Below are 15877 nucleotides of genomic sequence, written 5' to 3'. Positions count from 1 at the left end.
CCCCTGGGCTTCTACTTCCAGAGTTCAAATCCCAGCTCTGCCACTTAGCTCAGTCCTGGCAGATAGCAAGTGCTGAGTAGACGCTGGCCTTTATTATTACTTCTTCAGCTGACAACAGATCATGGGAGAGGTCTGGTGGGCTGGGGTTCTGCTTTCATATATTGAGTACGTGCTTGGTGAGTGTCCACTGTGGACTGGGGAGGAAGGGAGGGAGAGCAGCAAGGAACATGTGGCTCAGTCCTGGGCAAACTGGACTGTGGAGGGCCTCTTTGTGCCCCTCAGTCTCCCCTCCTCTGAGTGGCTGCTTCACTGGAGGCAGAGATCTACATGCAGGGCGATGAACAGGAGTCCTTTGCTTCAGGGACAGGGGAGCTCCCTTGCAGGGCATGTTCCAGGCTGAGTGGTTCCTGTCAGAGCAAGCCGACAAATGCCCCTGAATTCACAGGGATGGCAGGATGTGAAACACCTGGAAAGAATGAGAAAACCTAACCTTTGCAGCTCTTCCTCCCTCCTTCCCCCAGGGGTTTAGTTATGAAACTGATCGGTCAATTATCTGCTTTGGTCAATCAAACCTTCATCTGTCATGCTTACCATCGCTGTGCTCAGACTCAGCGGCTTTACCAATGTCAGGTCTTAGATCTTATGGGAGGCCGTCTTTGCCAGCTCCTTTTTAAGAAGGGGGTTTAATCCAGGCAACATAATCTGTCTTCCTTCTCAAAGTCCCCAATGCGACCAGCAGCTAGCCAGGACAGGGGAGGCTGTCTCTCAGCGCCATCTAGTGGTCAGCATGGCTTGTTTTCTTTCTTTCTTTCTTTTTTAAAAATTTATTTATTTGAACGAGACGGAGCGGGAGGGAGAAAGAGAATCTCATACAGACTCTGCACTGAGCATGGAACCTGATGTGGGGACAGATCCCACAACCCTGAGATCACCACCTGAGCTGACACCAAGAATCAGTGGCTCAACCCCAGCTCTACCCAGGCGCCCCAGGATGGCTTGTGTTTTCTTTTTCTTTCTTTCTTTCTTTTTTTTTTATTAAAGAACTTTTTTAAAAAAAGATTTTATTTATTTATCTGACAGACAGAGATCAGGCAGGCAGAGAGGCAGGCAGAGAGAGACGAAGGGAAGCAGGCCCCCTCCATCCCAGGACTCTGGGATCACTACCCGAGCCGAAGGCAGAGGTTTTAACCCACTGAACCACCCAGGCGCCCCTGGCTTGTGTTTTCTTAAAGAACCCAAGCTCCAGCTTTCCTACTCCCAGCTACACCTAGGGCTCCATCTCTTTCCTTCTGATCTGACCAGTGCATGCTTTGGTCATCTTGAAAGGAGGTGGTTAATGGAGGGCTTTTACTTCTGTCTAAAGTGGAGACTTTATTTTATTTTTTTTTAAGATTTTATTTATTTATTTGTCAGAGAGAGAGAGAGAGAGAGAGAGAGAGAGCACAGGCAGACAGAGTGGCAGACAGAGGCAGAGGGAGAAGCAGGCTCCCCACAGAACAAGGAGCCCGATGTGGGACTCGATCCCAGGATACCGGGATCATGACCTGAGCCGAAGGCAGCTGCTTAACCAACTGAGCCACCCAGGCGTCCCTAAAGTGGAGACTTTAAACCTTAAACCACATACTTTGTTCCTGTTCAGTGTTGCATGGTTTCACGGAAGGGGATTGGAAAACTTCGCGGTACTAAAGGATGAAGGTAAAGTAGAGAAAGATGTAAAGAATGTTCTCCCTTTCCCAGCTCTGAACACTTGGCTTCAGCAGTTCACAGACCATAGCTTGGCACTTCTTCCAGGCATCTCTCACCTAGTCATGGCACAAGAGCAGGAACAGGAAGTCTCTGCTGCTGGTTAAGGCTCATCTTCGCTCTGACACAGGTAAAGTGATGAGACGTGGAGCTAGAACCAGACTGCTCAACTCAGAGTACCGAGGGAATCCACAGATTGGGAGATGCGCTCACGTAAAAGTGAGCTTTGGATAATGTCCACAATAGTCAAACTATGGAAAGAACCTAATTCATTCTAGGATAAAGAAGATGTGGTATATATATATACAATGGAATAGTATGCAGCCATCAAAAGAAATGAAATCTTGCCATTTGCGATGACGTGGATGGAACTAGAGGGTATTACACTTAGCGAAATAAGTTAATCGGAGAAGGACAACTATCATATGATCTCCCTGATATGAGGAAGTGGAGATGCAACGTGGGCGGTTTGGGGAGTAGGAAAAGAATAAATGAAACAAGATGGGATTGGGAGGGAGACAAACCATAAGAGACTCTTAATCTCACAAAACAAACTGAGGGTTGCTGGGGGGAGGAAGGTCGGGAGAGGGTGGTGGGGTTATGGACATTGGGGAGGGTATGTGTTATGGTGAGTGCTGTGAAGTGTGCAAACCTGGCAATTCACAGACCTGTACCCCTGGGGATAAAAATACATCATATGTTTATTAAAAATTTTTTTAAAAAATGAGCTTTGGAGAGTTCAGAGAGTTGGTATGGACAATGCACCTTCCCAAAATGCAATTTCCGCATTTCCAGGTTCTGAATTTCCTGGTTCAGGTCCAAAAGAGGGTCTCTTGCCAATTACAGTCGGGGGGCCACCCGAAGGAATGAGGTGGAGCCAACAGGTCTCATACCTAAGAAGGGAGGTTGGTGATGGAGCAGAGCACACAGATTCCTAGGATCAGAAGCAATGGGCATTGCTCTAGGGGTAGCACATGACTGTTGTTCCTTCCAAACACTACATGTTGCTCCACTGGCCACTGGGGAGACTCTCAGATGGCTCTGGGATGGTCTGATCTTGAAAGCAGGAATTTCCCTACAGGGTATAGGGGATTATTCTTACGTGGACTCAGGATCTCTCAGGAGAAAATGCTCTTGGGAAGAGCATGGCTCTTTGGGAAGCAAATTTTTGTTGAAATAAATCCATTAGAATATTCAGAATAAGAAATTTCCCTAAATATCTTCACCATTCAAACCACTGGAAGATAATGTCCATATGTAGTAGTACACATAAGATTGGAAGCTATTTATAGGTAAGGAGCACTAAAATTTTTCTAGGATCTTTTCCTCTACTCCAAATCCCTGCTTTCCCTGACATAATTTATGATTTTTTTTTTCTTTTTTAGAGAAGGAGAGAGTGGGGAGGGGCAGATGGAAAGGGAGAGAGAATCTTTTTTTTTTTTTTTAAGGTTTTATTTATTTATTTGATAGGGAGAGAAGACAAGCAGGCAGAAAGGCAGGCAGAGAGAGTGGGAGAAGCAGGCTCCCTGCTGAGCAGAGAGCCTGATGCAGGGCTCCATCCCAGAATCCTGGGATCATGACCTGAGCGGAAGGCAGAGGCTTTAACCCACTGAGCCACCCAGGCGCCCCAGGAGAGAGAATCTTGAGCAGACGCCACACCTAGCACGGAGCCTGAGGCAGGATCAATCTCACTCACAATCCTGAGATCACGACCTGAGCCGAAATCAAGAGTCAGAGGCTTAACCGACTGAGCCACGCAGGTGCCCCAAAAGGTATTCGTTTCTAAATGTGAAGTGAAACAATTTCTAGAAAAGTGTATTTAATACAAATTATTTTATGTAACACTGTAGGTATGCAGAACTACGTATATATCCATGTACATAAATATGAGTGGAAGATTCCCCCTCCCCAAATATTAGCAGTGATTATCTTTGGTTGTAGAAATTTGGTAATGCTTTTAGTTCCTGCTTTGTTCTTTTCTATATGATTTTAATGTTTTAACAGAGTATGAATCATTTTTCTAATAAAGCTATTAAAATGTTTTTCAAGTATTGATCTCATCAGTAATGTAGAAAGCTGAGATTCAGGGAAGTTGACAACTAACTCAATATAGCCACAGTCTGCCAGTCAAAGAGCCAGAATTTGCCCTCATCTCTTCCCATCCCTCAAGTTGAATGCCGACCCCTTTGAGTCACAGCTTGAACTGATAAAGGTCCTGGGGAGCGATATTGCAAACAGACACCCGAGAGAACCAGGGGTCAGTGTTGAGATCAGAGGGGATTCACATGTTTTTGACGTTGCTCGGATCCCTGCTACCTCTTCAGAGCAATTAAGCTATGACCACAATAGCATTACTGGGTTCCTGTTCTGCACTGTGTTCATGTGGTCTGGCAGTTGTCCAGGTCTTGAAGACACAGACACAAGTCTGGGTTCAGAGTTAACTTGGGCCCAGTTCTAATCCAAGCTCACTTACATCCTGCAAGGGAGATGATGTATTCAGCCATGTTCTCCACTTGAGGGAAGAAGGAACATGTGGCTAGTTGGATGGAATCCAGAGGACTGACTTCATGGGGCTCTTGGCGGGAGCAGTATGGTGAATGATTTCAAGGAGAAAGTCCAGAGTCTGTCTTCCTTCCCTCCACCACTTCTCACTTCTCTGCACTCACCCATGTTCATCTACACTCCTTAACAGTAGTACTAGAGACCCTCACACCCTTCCCTTGACGTTCTTGGATTTCTGGGACATCATCCTACTCCATTCAACCTGCTTGTCAAGTGGCAGGACAGGGAGTGGGACCCACTGAGCCCAGTGTCTTCCTAGAACAAAAATTTGGATTTAAATAATGAAAGCTCAGAGATAGGCTACTGTAGTAATTTCCCATTATACAAACACTCCAAAGGACACTTACTGGGTCAAGAGGAGGCCCCGAGCAACTTGTTCCCTTCTCAGCCTATGCACTCTGAACACAGACATGCAGTTTCTGTGTCATCAGAAACCCCACTCTTCTTTCCTCCCTGTCCCCAGACCCTTCTATTGTCTTCCCTGAAGGAAGTCACAGCTTTATCTACTCAACATAATAACCCACAGATAGGAAAGAAAATCCACCAAAGATGACATTGCTTCCTTCCTAGGTATGTACCTTGCTGAAAGACATAAGAGAAAGCAAACCTTGACTAAGCTGTGGGCAAGAAAGAGGGGCAGATTCTTTCGACAGAAAAAGGTGTATATATTTGCATGTATGCGTTAATCTTGAGCCATGGTGGAGAGATTTCTTTACAGAGTGTGGTAGAGAGAAAGCCAGGTCATGGAAACAGCTCTGTGTCATAGAATGCAAATGATCACAGACCTTCCACAACATGGGAGGCACAGAATTTAAAGCTAGGAGCATGGGGGAAATGCTTTGTCGTTATAGACCATTGTATATGGCTCTCATATCCACGTGCATAAGTCTCGATCTCTTTACTTGTGTGACCCTGGACCTTAGCACAGTGCATGGTACATTAAAGGTTGTTGAACTGAATAACAAGTTCTTGAAGTCAGGTCAGCCCTCACAACAGCACATTGCTTGGGGAGAGAAGACACTAAATACATACTTATTAATTAGCATCTGAGACTAATAGGACGCCTAATTGAACTAATTCCCTAGACAACTCAGAGTCCCTGGGATCGTTAACCTATCAGGCTTATGCAGCCTTTCCTGAAGATGGCAGAGTTCTCCTAGAAGGGCCAACACAAGGATGGTAAAAAGAATCAAAACAGGATTTCTCCTACCCTTGGTGACGCAATCTGCACACCCCACTCCCACTCCCACCTCACCTCCAGTCTGGGCTGCCACAGAGCCAGCTCCTAAGGGAGAGACCTTTTGCCTCAGATCTACAAGAAGAAAGATCTTCTCACTCTCACCCATCCCAGGGCCAAGAGGGGCCCCGAACTGGGACTTGGATGAGATGTTGTGATAGAAATTCTTAGCCTATTAGTGTTGCCAAGTCCCAAGATACCCCACTGCAATCGCCTTGTCTGGCCGAAGGTTCTCTTTGAACTGATACAGTGAAGTTGGGACAGGCACACAGTGTCCCCCCAGGCAGAATGGCTTAAATAGCAGCATAAAAGCTTTTAGTTGCAAAGCCTTCTCATAAGCGGGCTCGCCTTAACAATATCCCTTTGTCCCTCCTCAGGCGACTAAGCTCCTTGTATCCTGGCAAAGGGAGGCACGGAGGGGAGGTGACCAGCCTGGAGTTTGGTTTCTAATCTCCAGGGCAGAAATTCTTTCCAATTTGCCCAGCACCTGGGCTGACTGCTAAGTTGGAAATGAGAGCAGCTGGGGAGTGGGGGTGGCTCTCTCCATGATTCCCAAGTTTTATAATAAACTCTATCTGACCCCCCCACCACCAAATTTACAACATTCACCATTAAATCCAACAATTAGAAGTATGAGGCAGCGTCATCTCAAAGTATAATCTTCGTATTTTCACTCTCCTTTCTTTTAGCATTAGCCTTTCCCCCCAATTTATTGCTAATCTCATGAAAAGGCACTCATTTCCAGGACTGTCTTAGTGCACACACGTTAATGTCTTAATGCTTTATGGATGGATTCACATTATCACAGATTGGTGAGTTCTTCATTTTGGGGCTCGAGGTGTTCATGAATACTGCGTGGTCCTTATCTGTTGCATTCTTTTTGATGACTAAATAAAGAGAGAGGACACAACTTTTAAATATCCCCAAAGAAGCAACACACACATTATTTTGAGAGCTCTGTTTAAGTTCCTATCCCTTTCCCACATAGACATAAGGCAAGCAAAACTTCTGATAAATTTGCAGTCAACAGGGGTTTAACCCTGTCTCCTGGGGTTTAACGTCTCTTCCCCACTACGGGTACCCCACTTCCCCTTTCAGAGGCATTTTATAAACATTTGAGGACATTCGTAACAATTTTTTGCAGCTCGCCTCCCCTTATCCCAATTCACCCGTTGCCAAGCACAGCTCAGAACTGGAAAAATCCATGAAACATCTGCCTGTTCTTACCTCCATACCAACTCCAGCACTGGCAGTGATTGTATTCAGCAACCTTGGCCTTCCTGTCCTGGTACTTTTCGGAGCTCCCTGCTGCTTTTTCAAGCTTATGTCTTTCTCTTCCTTCACCTTCTTTCAGAGCTAAGCGCTCTACTGCTCTACCGGGGCACTGAAGCAGGTGTGAATTCCCCACGCGGTCTGCTACCCGCCGCCCTCCCCCCCCCCCCCCCCCCCCCCCCCCCCCCCGCCAGTGGCATGGACGTTTGCTGTATGGGGCTGTGTAGCAGCCTTGGCCTTCTTTGGGAACCACTCTTTGATTTCTCTCTCACTGCATACTTCTCGCTCGTGATGGGGGTGCTGGGAGAGCCTGTGTCAGAGGATCCTGCCCACCCTTCCCTGGCCAAGAGGTGGATGCCTGATCCAACTTAGGTAAGTTTCACTCTAACAGGAGCAAAAGTGATAAAAAAAGACTGAGGTCCTGGGAACCTGGGTGGCTCAGTCTCTTAAGCGTTTGCCTTTGGCTCAGGTCATGGGCCCAGCATCCTGGGACCAAGTCCTGCATCGGGCTCCTTGCCCAACGGGAAGCCTCCTTCTCCCTCTCCTTCCTGCTCATGCTCTCTCTTGCTATCTCTGTGTGTGTCTCTCTCACATAATACCTAAAATCTTAAAAAAAGGCAAAAGAGATCGAAGTCCAGTTGTTCAACAGCAGAGTCCTGAGAAGACTCTCAACTATTTCCTACTACCCGGGCTCCCAAAGCTGTTCTGGTTCTAGCCTTTTTGTCTGCTTTGCCATCATTCCCTTCAAACATGTGAGCCATCTGATCATATCCTTCCAAGAAATTCCTTTCAGACTTAAGATAACTGAAGTCAGTTTCTGTTCCTTGCAACCAGAGAATCCTAAATAATGCCAGTTCACTCTTTAGTCTCTCTATGATCCTTTCCTTCCTATTTCCAGGAGGGACTGTTACAAAGAGACCCTCTCATTTTCAAACTCCGGATGGTTGTCTGACCTCCTCTTATACTGCTAAAACCATGTTCATGTTTTCTGAAAGACAAGAACTCTTCTGCCCTTCCACTAAGCAAACCATCCGTAAAGGGGATGCTCTTGTCCACCACAAGCAATTTTCTTGATGACTTACAAGAGAAACAGAAAGACTTCTGTATGCTTGTCAGGATCAGTGGCCTGAGGTTTCTGCTGTTGTCCCTCACCCAGCTGGTTTTCCTGCAAAACTGGTCCATGTCATTCCAATCTTGAGATTGCCTTTGCTTTCAATGCTTCCTCTGCGCCTATCCCACTTATCACTTTCTTGCCCCAGCATTTGGGATGAACTATGCAAATTTACATACCATGCAAGAGACAATTCTCTCTTGGCCTCCAATTTCCATGCTCAGTCTCCCTCCCAGGTCCTTCCTGATCTGGCTGTGGGCCCAGTCCCCCCACTGAAATCACTCTCTTGAGACACATCTCTCCTGACTTGTGGTCAGAGGGCAACCCCCAGGTAACCAATTCTCTCTAACAAGCATATAGAAGTCTTTCTGTTTCTCTTGAAAGTCATCAAGAAAATTACTTGCAGTGGACGAGAGCGACCCCTTTTTGGATGGTTTGCTTAGTAGAAGGCCAGAAGAGTTCGTGTCTTTCGGAAAATATGGTTGAGAACCTAAGCTATTCAAGGCACTTGAGAGACTACAGAGACACTTGAAAGACTCGCTTTTCCCCTACCTGATGGTAGAAGAGAGATGTGGTGAGAATTACTACTAACTGCCCTATAATGGCAGGGACTTGTCACTATGTATATGTGCCTGACAATATGCTAGGTACCTAAAATTATCTTACTTATGCTTATGACAGCCAGGGGGGCTGGGGATTATTGCCATTCTGTTCTGTAGATGAGGATATAGCCTCAGAAGGTTTAATATAAATAAATAGCCTTAAGACATCTGACTAGGATGTGGACTCTGGACTCAAATCTCCCTTGCTTTGATAAGTCAGAAAGACAAAGGAGGGCCTGGCGTCCTTTGGTGTGTGTTTAGTGCAGCAGAGCTTGGTCTGTCCCATGCTTTTCACCTTGAATCTGTACTTGAATCACTAGAATTACTAAAACTGTGCCTTCCTTCACGTGGGGTCACCCTCCCCACCCACTCCCACAACACAATGTGTGAAAAGCCAGGGGATCCACCATTGCCACAGATGGTATTTTTAGGTCTGCTTCTGGAACTGACTGCTTTCCCCTGTACATACCTAATCTTATTGGAAACTTGTTGGGTGCAGACAGCCCTGAAGGACCAGGGGTGGAGTGTGGGAAGACCTGAGTTTGGCCTGCCTTCTGTCTTTACTAGCAGTATAACCTTGAACAAACCATGCAATCTCTCTAAGACTTGATTTCTTCATTTATAACACGAGGGTTAAAATAGCTTCCTTACCCAAAGAGAAAAAGATATGTTAATTGTAAGACACTTTATGAATTTTTGTTAGGAAGCAATGATTCCTAATTTAGAAACGAGGAAAACCCAGATCGTGCAGTTAAGTCCACAGGAGAGCTGGATATCATAGAGACCGGCTGATGCCAAGCCTTGTGCCTTGGTTCCTTACCCTTCCTTCTTCTTGATTCTGTAACTGGCGACTTGGCTCCTACACTAAAGATGAAAATATTAATATTATATATGAAAACATTTTCTATGATCTCAAAGTTTATTTTTTTGTCTCTGGTTTTGAAGGAAATTTAAACATTTTTGTGGGCCCTAAAATATTATGGGCACTAAGTACTGCACATGCTGTCCATTAGGGTAAGTCCCCTGGAATTCAGATCTTCTGCCTCCACAGCCCATTCTGTGTTCTGTGCAATGCTGCCTCCCAGAGCCAGGGACGGAGCCCAGTCAGCTCCCAGCTACAGACTGAGAAGCAGTGTGGGAGAACTGGGCCTTGGAGACAAGAGGGTGCAAGGGAGGTCCCTCTTCAGTAGGTGGGCTTTGCTGCCAGACTAACTGAAGCCCCTTTTTGCTAAGATGACTCTGGGAGGGGTCTGTCTCCTGTCTCTCTGATAGTGTCCCAGGGACAGCCCACGAGCCTCACTGTAGCCCTGATCCCTTCTGCCTACTCCCTGCCTTACTTCCAGCAGAAAACATTCTCCTGTTATCGAAGGCCCACTGTGTACTGGGGACTGTACATGGATTATATCATTGGATCATCACAACGGACTTATTTTTTAAATTAACATATAATGTATTATCACTTGCAGAGGTAGAGGTCAGTGATTCATCAGTTGCATATAACACCCAGTGGTCATTACACCATGTGCCCTCCCCAGTGTCCATCACCCATTTACCCCATCCCCTCTCCTCCTTCCCCTCTAGCAGCCCTTGGTTTGTTTCCTAAGATTAAGAATCCCTTATGGTTTTTCTCCCTCTCTGGTTTCATCTTGTTTCATTTTTTCCTCTCTTCCCCTATGATCCTCTGTCTTGTTTCTCAAATTCCTCATACCAGAGAGATCATATGATAATTGTCTTTCTCTGATTGACTTATTTTGCTTAGCATAATACCCTCTAATTCCATCTACACTGTTGCAAATGGCAAGATTTCATGTTTTTGATGGTTGTGTAATATTCTACAATATATATATATCACATCTTTTTTTTTTCAGATTTTATTTATTTATTTGATGGAGAGACATAGTGAGAAAGGAAACACAAGCAGGGGGAGAGTGGGAGAAGGAGAAGCAGGCTTCCCACTGAGCAGGGAGCTTGATGAGGAACTCGATTCCAGGACGCTGGAATCATGACCTGGGCTGAAGGCTGGGGACTGAGCCATCCAGGCACCCCTATACCACATCTTCTTTATCCATTCATCTGTCGATGGGCATCTGGGCTCTTTCCATAGTTTGGCTATTGTGGACATTACTGCTATAAACATTGGGTGCAGGTGTCCCTTCAGATCACTACATTTGTAGATTCTATTTATTTATTTGAGAGATTCACGGTGAGAGAGGGAACACAGCAGGTGGAGTGGGAGAGGGAGAAGCAGGCTTCCTGCAGAATAGGGAGCCCGATGTGCGCTAGATCCCAGGATGCTGGGATCATGAGCTGAGCTGAAGGCAGATGCTTAATGACTGAGCCACCCAGGCGTCCTGCTACATTTGTATCTTTGGGGTAAATACCTAGTAGTGCAATTGCTGGGTCGTGGGGCAGCTCTATTTTCAACTTTTTGAGGAACCTCCGTAGTGTTTTCCAGAGTGGCTGCCCCAGCTTGCATTCCCACATCACAACATTTTTATGAAAGAGGAAACTAACTCAGGGGACCCAAGAGCTCGTGCTACTGGCACCACATGGCTGTGTACTTCCTACACTGGTTTGAGAAATCCAACCTAACTCCTTCTGCCCTCATGGAACCCCAGTGCTTTCTTTCTGGAAAGAATGGCTCAGCCAGCCTAAGAATTAGGTGTGGATGGGATGGCCTTAGATCTCTGTCCACATTGCTTATCCCTAGTTGGAAACACCTTGGTTGATCTTTGAATATCCTGGCTAGGGACAGGAGGTTGATGAAGGACCCACGGCCCCATTAAGCAATCAGAAGACATAGGATCAGATTAGGTTCAGGTAGTTGGAAAGCAGCCCAGCGTCTCCCCCAGACTTGGGGAGACCAGCTGGATCCTCATGTTCCTTTTCTTTGAAGAAAATTTCTTTTCTTTGAAGGAAATTTAAACATTTGGCACTGCTCTGGACTTGTGAGAACTCTTTGTCATTGTGGCATGTGGGAAAAACAGGTTAGAGGGCTAAGAGATATCAGGCCTAGGCACACCTAAGGTGTCTGTGTGTGAATTAAAAAAGGACATCTGCCCCTTCAGAATGGACTGTTTACAAAAAGACAACCCCAGGAGTCATTACCTATAAATTAAACAAACCAAAAAGTCTTTTCCTCTTGGCTGCCATACCCAGTGCCAGAATTGAGGCGTGGGCTGGGGACAGGAGTTGGATTACATTCCCACACCCTGCTCAGTCACTCTACAGGATCCTAGGACCTGTCTGACCCACCTGTCTGACATCAGGGCCCTCTCACCCATTTCCCAAGATCCATATTTCTGAATCTCCAGGTTTTTCAGATGACATCCATTATTTTTCCACCTTCTAAGAGAAGAGATCTAGACTGAACTAAGAACAGCCTGTGTTTAATCTTTTCGGTATAAACCAAATGTGGGCCTTCCAGCTTCAGACCCTGCTTTAGGCCAATTCCTTAATTTCCATAGGCCTCAGTTTATCCATCTTGAAAATGGGAACAATAAAAACGAACTTGCAGGACTGATTCAATGAATAGACAGCCCGGAACACAATGCCGGCACGTAGTGGGTCTGCAATACCACGTGGTCCATGGTCCTCAGGTGGGTGAGACCTGCAGGATGCTACAGCCGGCATTGTTCACGCAGTCCCCCACAACTCCTACAAGCTGGGAGGTGAGGGGCTCGGGCCGGTCCTCTCCCCCTGGGCTCCTGCGGACACCTCCGTGGCAGGCAGGGAGGCAGGGGCAGGGAGGGCCGAGCAGCTCTGCACTGCAGCCACCTGCGCCTCGGCCTGGGCCGAGAACGCGCTCCCAGGCGCCGGGGTGCGGCTGACTCCCGCAGGCGGAAGGCGGCGGGGTCGGCGGGGCAGCGGACGAAGCGGGCGAGCGGGCGAGCAAGGAGTTAAGCGGGGCGGGAGGCAGCGCGCCTGTCAGACGCGAGCATGTGCAGTTTGCACAGCATCCGTACTATGGGTGAGTGCCGCCGCCGCCGCCGCCGCCGCCGGGGGCTCGGCTTGGCCCGGGCAGCGGCGGCTGCAGCCCCCCGGACCCCGCGCCGCCGCGGCGGGCGCCGACACACAATGCGGGACTAGACGCGGCGCGGGAGGGCCGGCGGCGTGGGGGAGGCACGGCAGGCAACTCGACGCGGGGGGAGCCGGAGCTCCGGGCGTGGGGGCGGGGAGCAGGCGGCGCAGGAGAGCGCCCCGAGTCCCGGCGCGGGAGGAGGAGCGGGAGCCAGCCGGGGAGACGGCGCTCCTGGCCGCACCTGCACCCGGCGGGCGGCCGGCGCGGCCCTGCCCTTGCCCGCTTCCTCTGCTCCGCACCGGTAGGTGCCCCTGATGCCGGCGGAGAGGCCTTTTCGCCGCTCGTGGAGGTGGCCGCGCGGGGCGGGCAGCGCCGAGTGCGGGGGGCCCGGGAATGGTGCGGTGATGGGGAAGACCGGGCTGCCGGGCTGGGGGTGCTGCCCGATCCCTCTTCCTCTTTGCTTTCGGTTTCGAAGCGGCTGCCCGGGCTGGAGCCCGAGCCGCAGATTAGAAGGTGCGCCCGGGCTTGGCTTCCCTGCGGGGGATGGGCGCACAAGGGGGCGTGTTGGGGAAGGGGTGCACGTTGGCAACTTTCCCCGCTTGAAACAAAGGGGTGTCGGGGAGGTGCGGCGGGATGGGAAGGGGCCAGCGGGGATCTCCGGCCCGGAAGGTTGACATCCCCCCCTTCCTCCGGGCGGAGAGCACCTCTGAGGCCGCCTTGGGAGCGCCGAGGGGGGCGCCAGGGCCTGGGGGTGAGGAACACCGACCCTTCTGAGTTTGAGGCTGAACACTTTCCTGGCAGGATGGAACCCTGCCAAGATGACCCTGCTGCCTTCTCCCCAGGGTGCATGGGAAAACTGGGTGATGGTGGACTGAACACCTGGGTGTCCTCCCTTCTCTGAGTCAGTGCCTTGGGGCCCTGCTCAGCCGCCTGGTCGTCAGCTCTCCATTTGCCCTCTCTGTTTCGAGGTTCTCGGTGGGAGAGGCAGGGTTGAGACGGGGACGGGTTAGAGCCCTGTTCATGGCAAGGACAGGGAGACATTGGCCTCTTTCCCAGGTGTCTTCTTTTCCCTCTTTCAGCGCCGGTTGGAAGCTGACCCCCTTTTCTTCCTTCCTGGGACTTTCTCCAGGGTTTTCTCGGGGGTATGTTTGGTGGCCTCAGGTACTGAGTTTAGGGTGCTGGGTTGTTCTCATGCCACTTTGAACCCTCCCTGGAGAAAGGGATCACAACCCCAGGGAGCTGTGCCAGTGTAACCTTGGGGGCTCTGCTCACCAATTCTGTGCTCTCAGCACGGAATAACAAAGGAGCTGTGACTCTGGCCTTTACACTTCGGACCACGTGGTTGTCTCTTTTGGCTCTAACCAGGAAGAAGAGGAAAGATTAGGGATGAATGGCTTGCCATGGGGCTGGTATACTGTCTTTCTCTCTAGAGAACAAATGGGCTGGGATCCAGGTGGCTGGTGTCTCCTGCCCCAAGCCCACTCGCATGTGACCACCGGCTTCCATTCTGTGGCGGGACTGCCCATTGCCTTTCTTCCTCTTAGAAAGGACAGCCCCTTGAGAGTTGGATTTTCCCCTGGTTGCAGAGCAGAACTACATCTGCTCGCCTTGGGGAGACGGAAGCCACTGAGGATGGCGGGGAGCCGGACTGCTGGGTGCCTCTCTTGCCTGGTGCTGTGAATGGGCTAATGATACGAGTGGTTGGGCCAGGGGTAGGCCATGTTGCTCTGGAGACATGGTGGGGGTGGGCTAGGATGAGGTTTGGCCTTCCACTCCAAGGCTTTGTATTTGGTGACAGAGAGGGGTAGCTGGGAGACAACAGGTCCTTGGAGGCCAGGTGACAAGCTGATGTAATGTTGACTTTGGCCACTCAAAGGCACTGGATTAAGGGAGGTTCCAGGACCAGTAAGGGGTGGCAGGAGAAAATGAAGTCCCCTGAGTCCTACATGTGTGGCTCTGGAACTTGTGGCTGAAGTCAGGGGCAGGTGCTGGGCCGGAGATCACCCCCAGCCCCCTTGTAGGGACCTTTCCTTTCTAAATGGGTGGGGTTGATTTTCTGCTTAGCCCCCCACTGGGTTAATCACAAGCTGTTTACTCAGAACTGAGAGTAAGGATATGGAGGCCTGACCTCCCCACCCTTGGTGGTGAGAGCAGGGCTCTTCGACCTGTTCCTCAGATGTATGGACAGTAAGATGGGAAAACCATACTCCCCCGACTCCCTCTCTTAAAGCAACAAGGCAAAAAGTTTTACCTTTGTAAAGTGATTTAAGAGCCTTGGGTCCTTGAAAAATGTTAAAGGAGTTAGGGAAACTTACACTGTGTTTATTTCACTTGTATCAGATTTATATATTGTTTCTAAAGGGAAAGGTGTCATTTTGCAGGAAAGGGCTAAATTACAGCTTTTGTGAGAGGGAAGGCTCAGCGCTAGTTTTCAAAGTGTGGTTTTTAATTGGAAGACACTTGCTGCGGCACACAGGCTGCAAGTGTTTTTCTGTCTGCCTCTGTACTCCCAACATCCTAGGGCTCCTTCCGAGGAAGATTTTCCCCCATTGACAGGATCCAGCCTGGACACCAGCAACAGTCACTTTCCAAGCTCTGAGAAGGGTCTCTGTTGATGTCGGGGACTCTGATGTTACAAGTTGAGACCTGGGCAGTAAAGCGAAGCCATTTGGTCTTATCAGAGGCCGTATCAGATCTGGCTGTCCTTGAGGGAAGGGAAACCTAACTCCCCTCCTCCTGGCACAGCCTGGCCATTTTCAACTTTTTATCCCTTTACTTTCCCTTCTACCTCCTCCCCTCACCCCCAATTTATAGACAAAGTGGTTTGGGTATTTTTTCTCTTTTTTTCTTTTCTTCTTTTATTGCAGGAACATTGCTCTTAAGGTGTGGGTAATTTCTGACTTGGCGAACTTTCAGCTTCCTTTGTGGCAACACCCTGGCTAAGGAGGGAATGTCAGAAGGGATGTCGGGAAGAAATACGGCCCTTCTGGCCAGGTCTTCTGCTTGATCTACCAATCCCCCTCGGAAGTCAGAGGCTTTGAATTTGGAAAGTGAGGTGTAAACGGATTTCTGGGGAAGGGCTAGGAGACAGCACTTTGGGGGTGGGTTCCCTCCAGGGAAACTGAGCCACACTGAGAGTTAGGCCAGTGGCAGTGGCATGCGTGAATGTCTGTGGAGGGCAAGTATTCCTTTCCTGTGACTTCACCGTGTTTGAGACAAGTACTAGAAAAGTGCCTAAGAAGGCGAGGATTCACCAATGGAGTCTAGGAACCCGTGTGTTTGGTGTCCGATGCCCGTGTGTCTCAGACTCTGCGCCATGGGATAGTCCA

At 49.1% G+C, this 15877-nt stretch overlaps 1 protein-coding gene across 7 annotated transcripts in view; it reads left to right on the top strand.

The window, feature by feature from the left end:
* Positions 1–12382: 12382 nt before the first annotated feature.
* The window catches only part of TMEM229B (transmembrane protein 229B), a 39799-nt gene continuing 36304 nt past the window's right edge, over positions 12383–15877 (top strand). For 2 of the 7 annotated variants that reach the window (XM_047737372.1, XM_047737361.1), the window contains exon 1: positions 12642–12849. The gene's annotated coding sequence lies outside the window, so the exon portion shown is untranslated. Of the gene's footprint in view, positions 12498–12631; positions 12850–12918; positions 13062–15877 lie in introns of those variants that run through there. The other 5 variants (XM_047737371.1, XM_047737376.1, XM_047737373.1 and 2 more) reach the window with 4 other exon arrangements.

The sequence above is a fragment of the Lutra lutra genome, chromosome 7 (assembly GCF_902655055.1).
Source record: "Lutra lutra chromosome 7, mLutLut1.2, whole genome shotgun sequence".
Classification (NCBI taxonomy): domain Eukaryota; kingdom Metazoa; phylum Chordata; class Mammalia; order Carnivora; family Mustelidae; genus Lutra; species Lutra lutra.
Note: the sequence above shows the minus strand (reverse complement) of the source record. Positions and strands in the feature narration are given on the sequence as shown.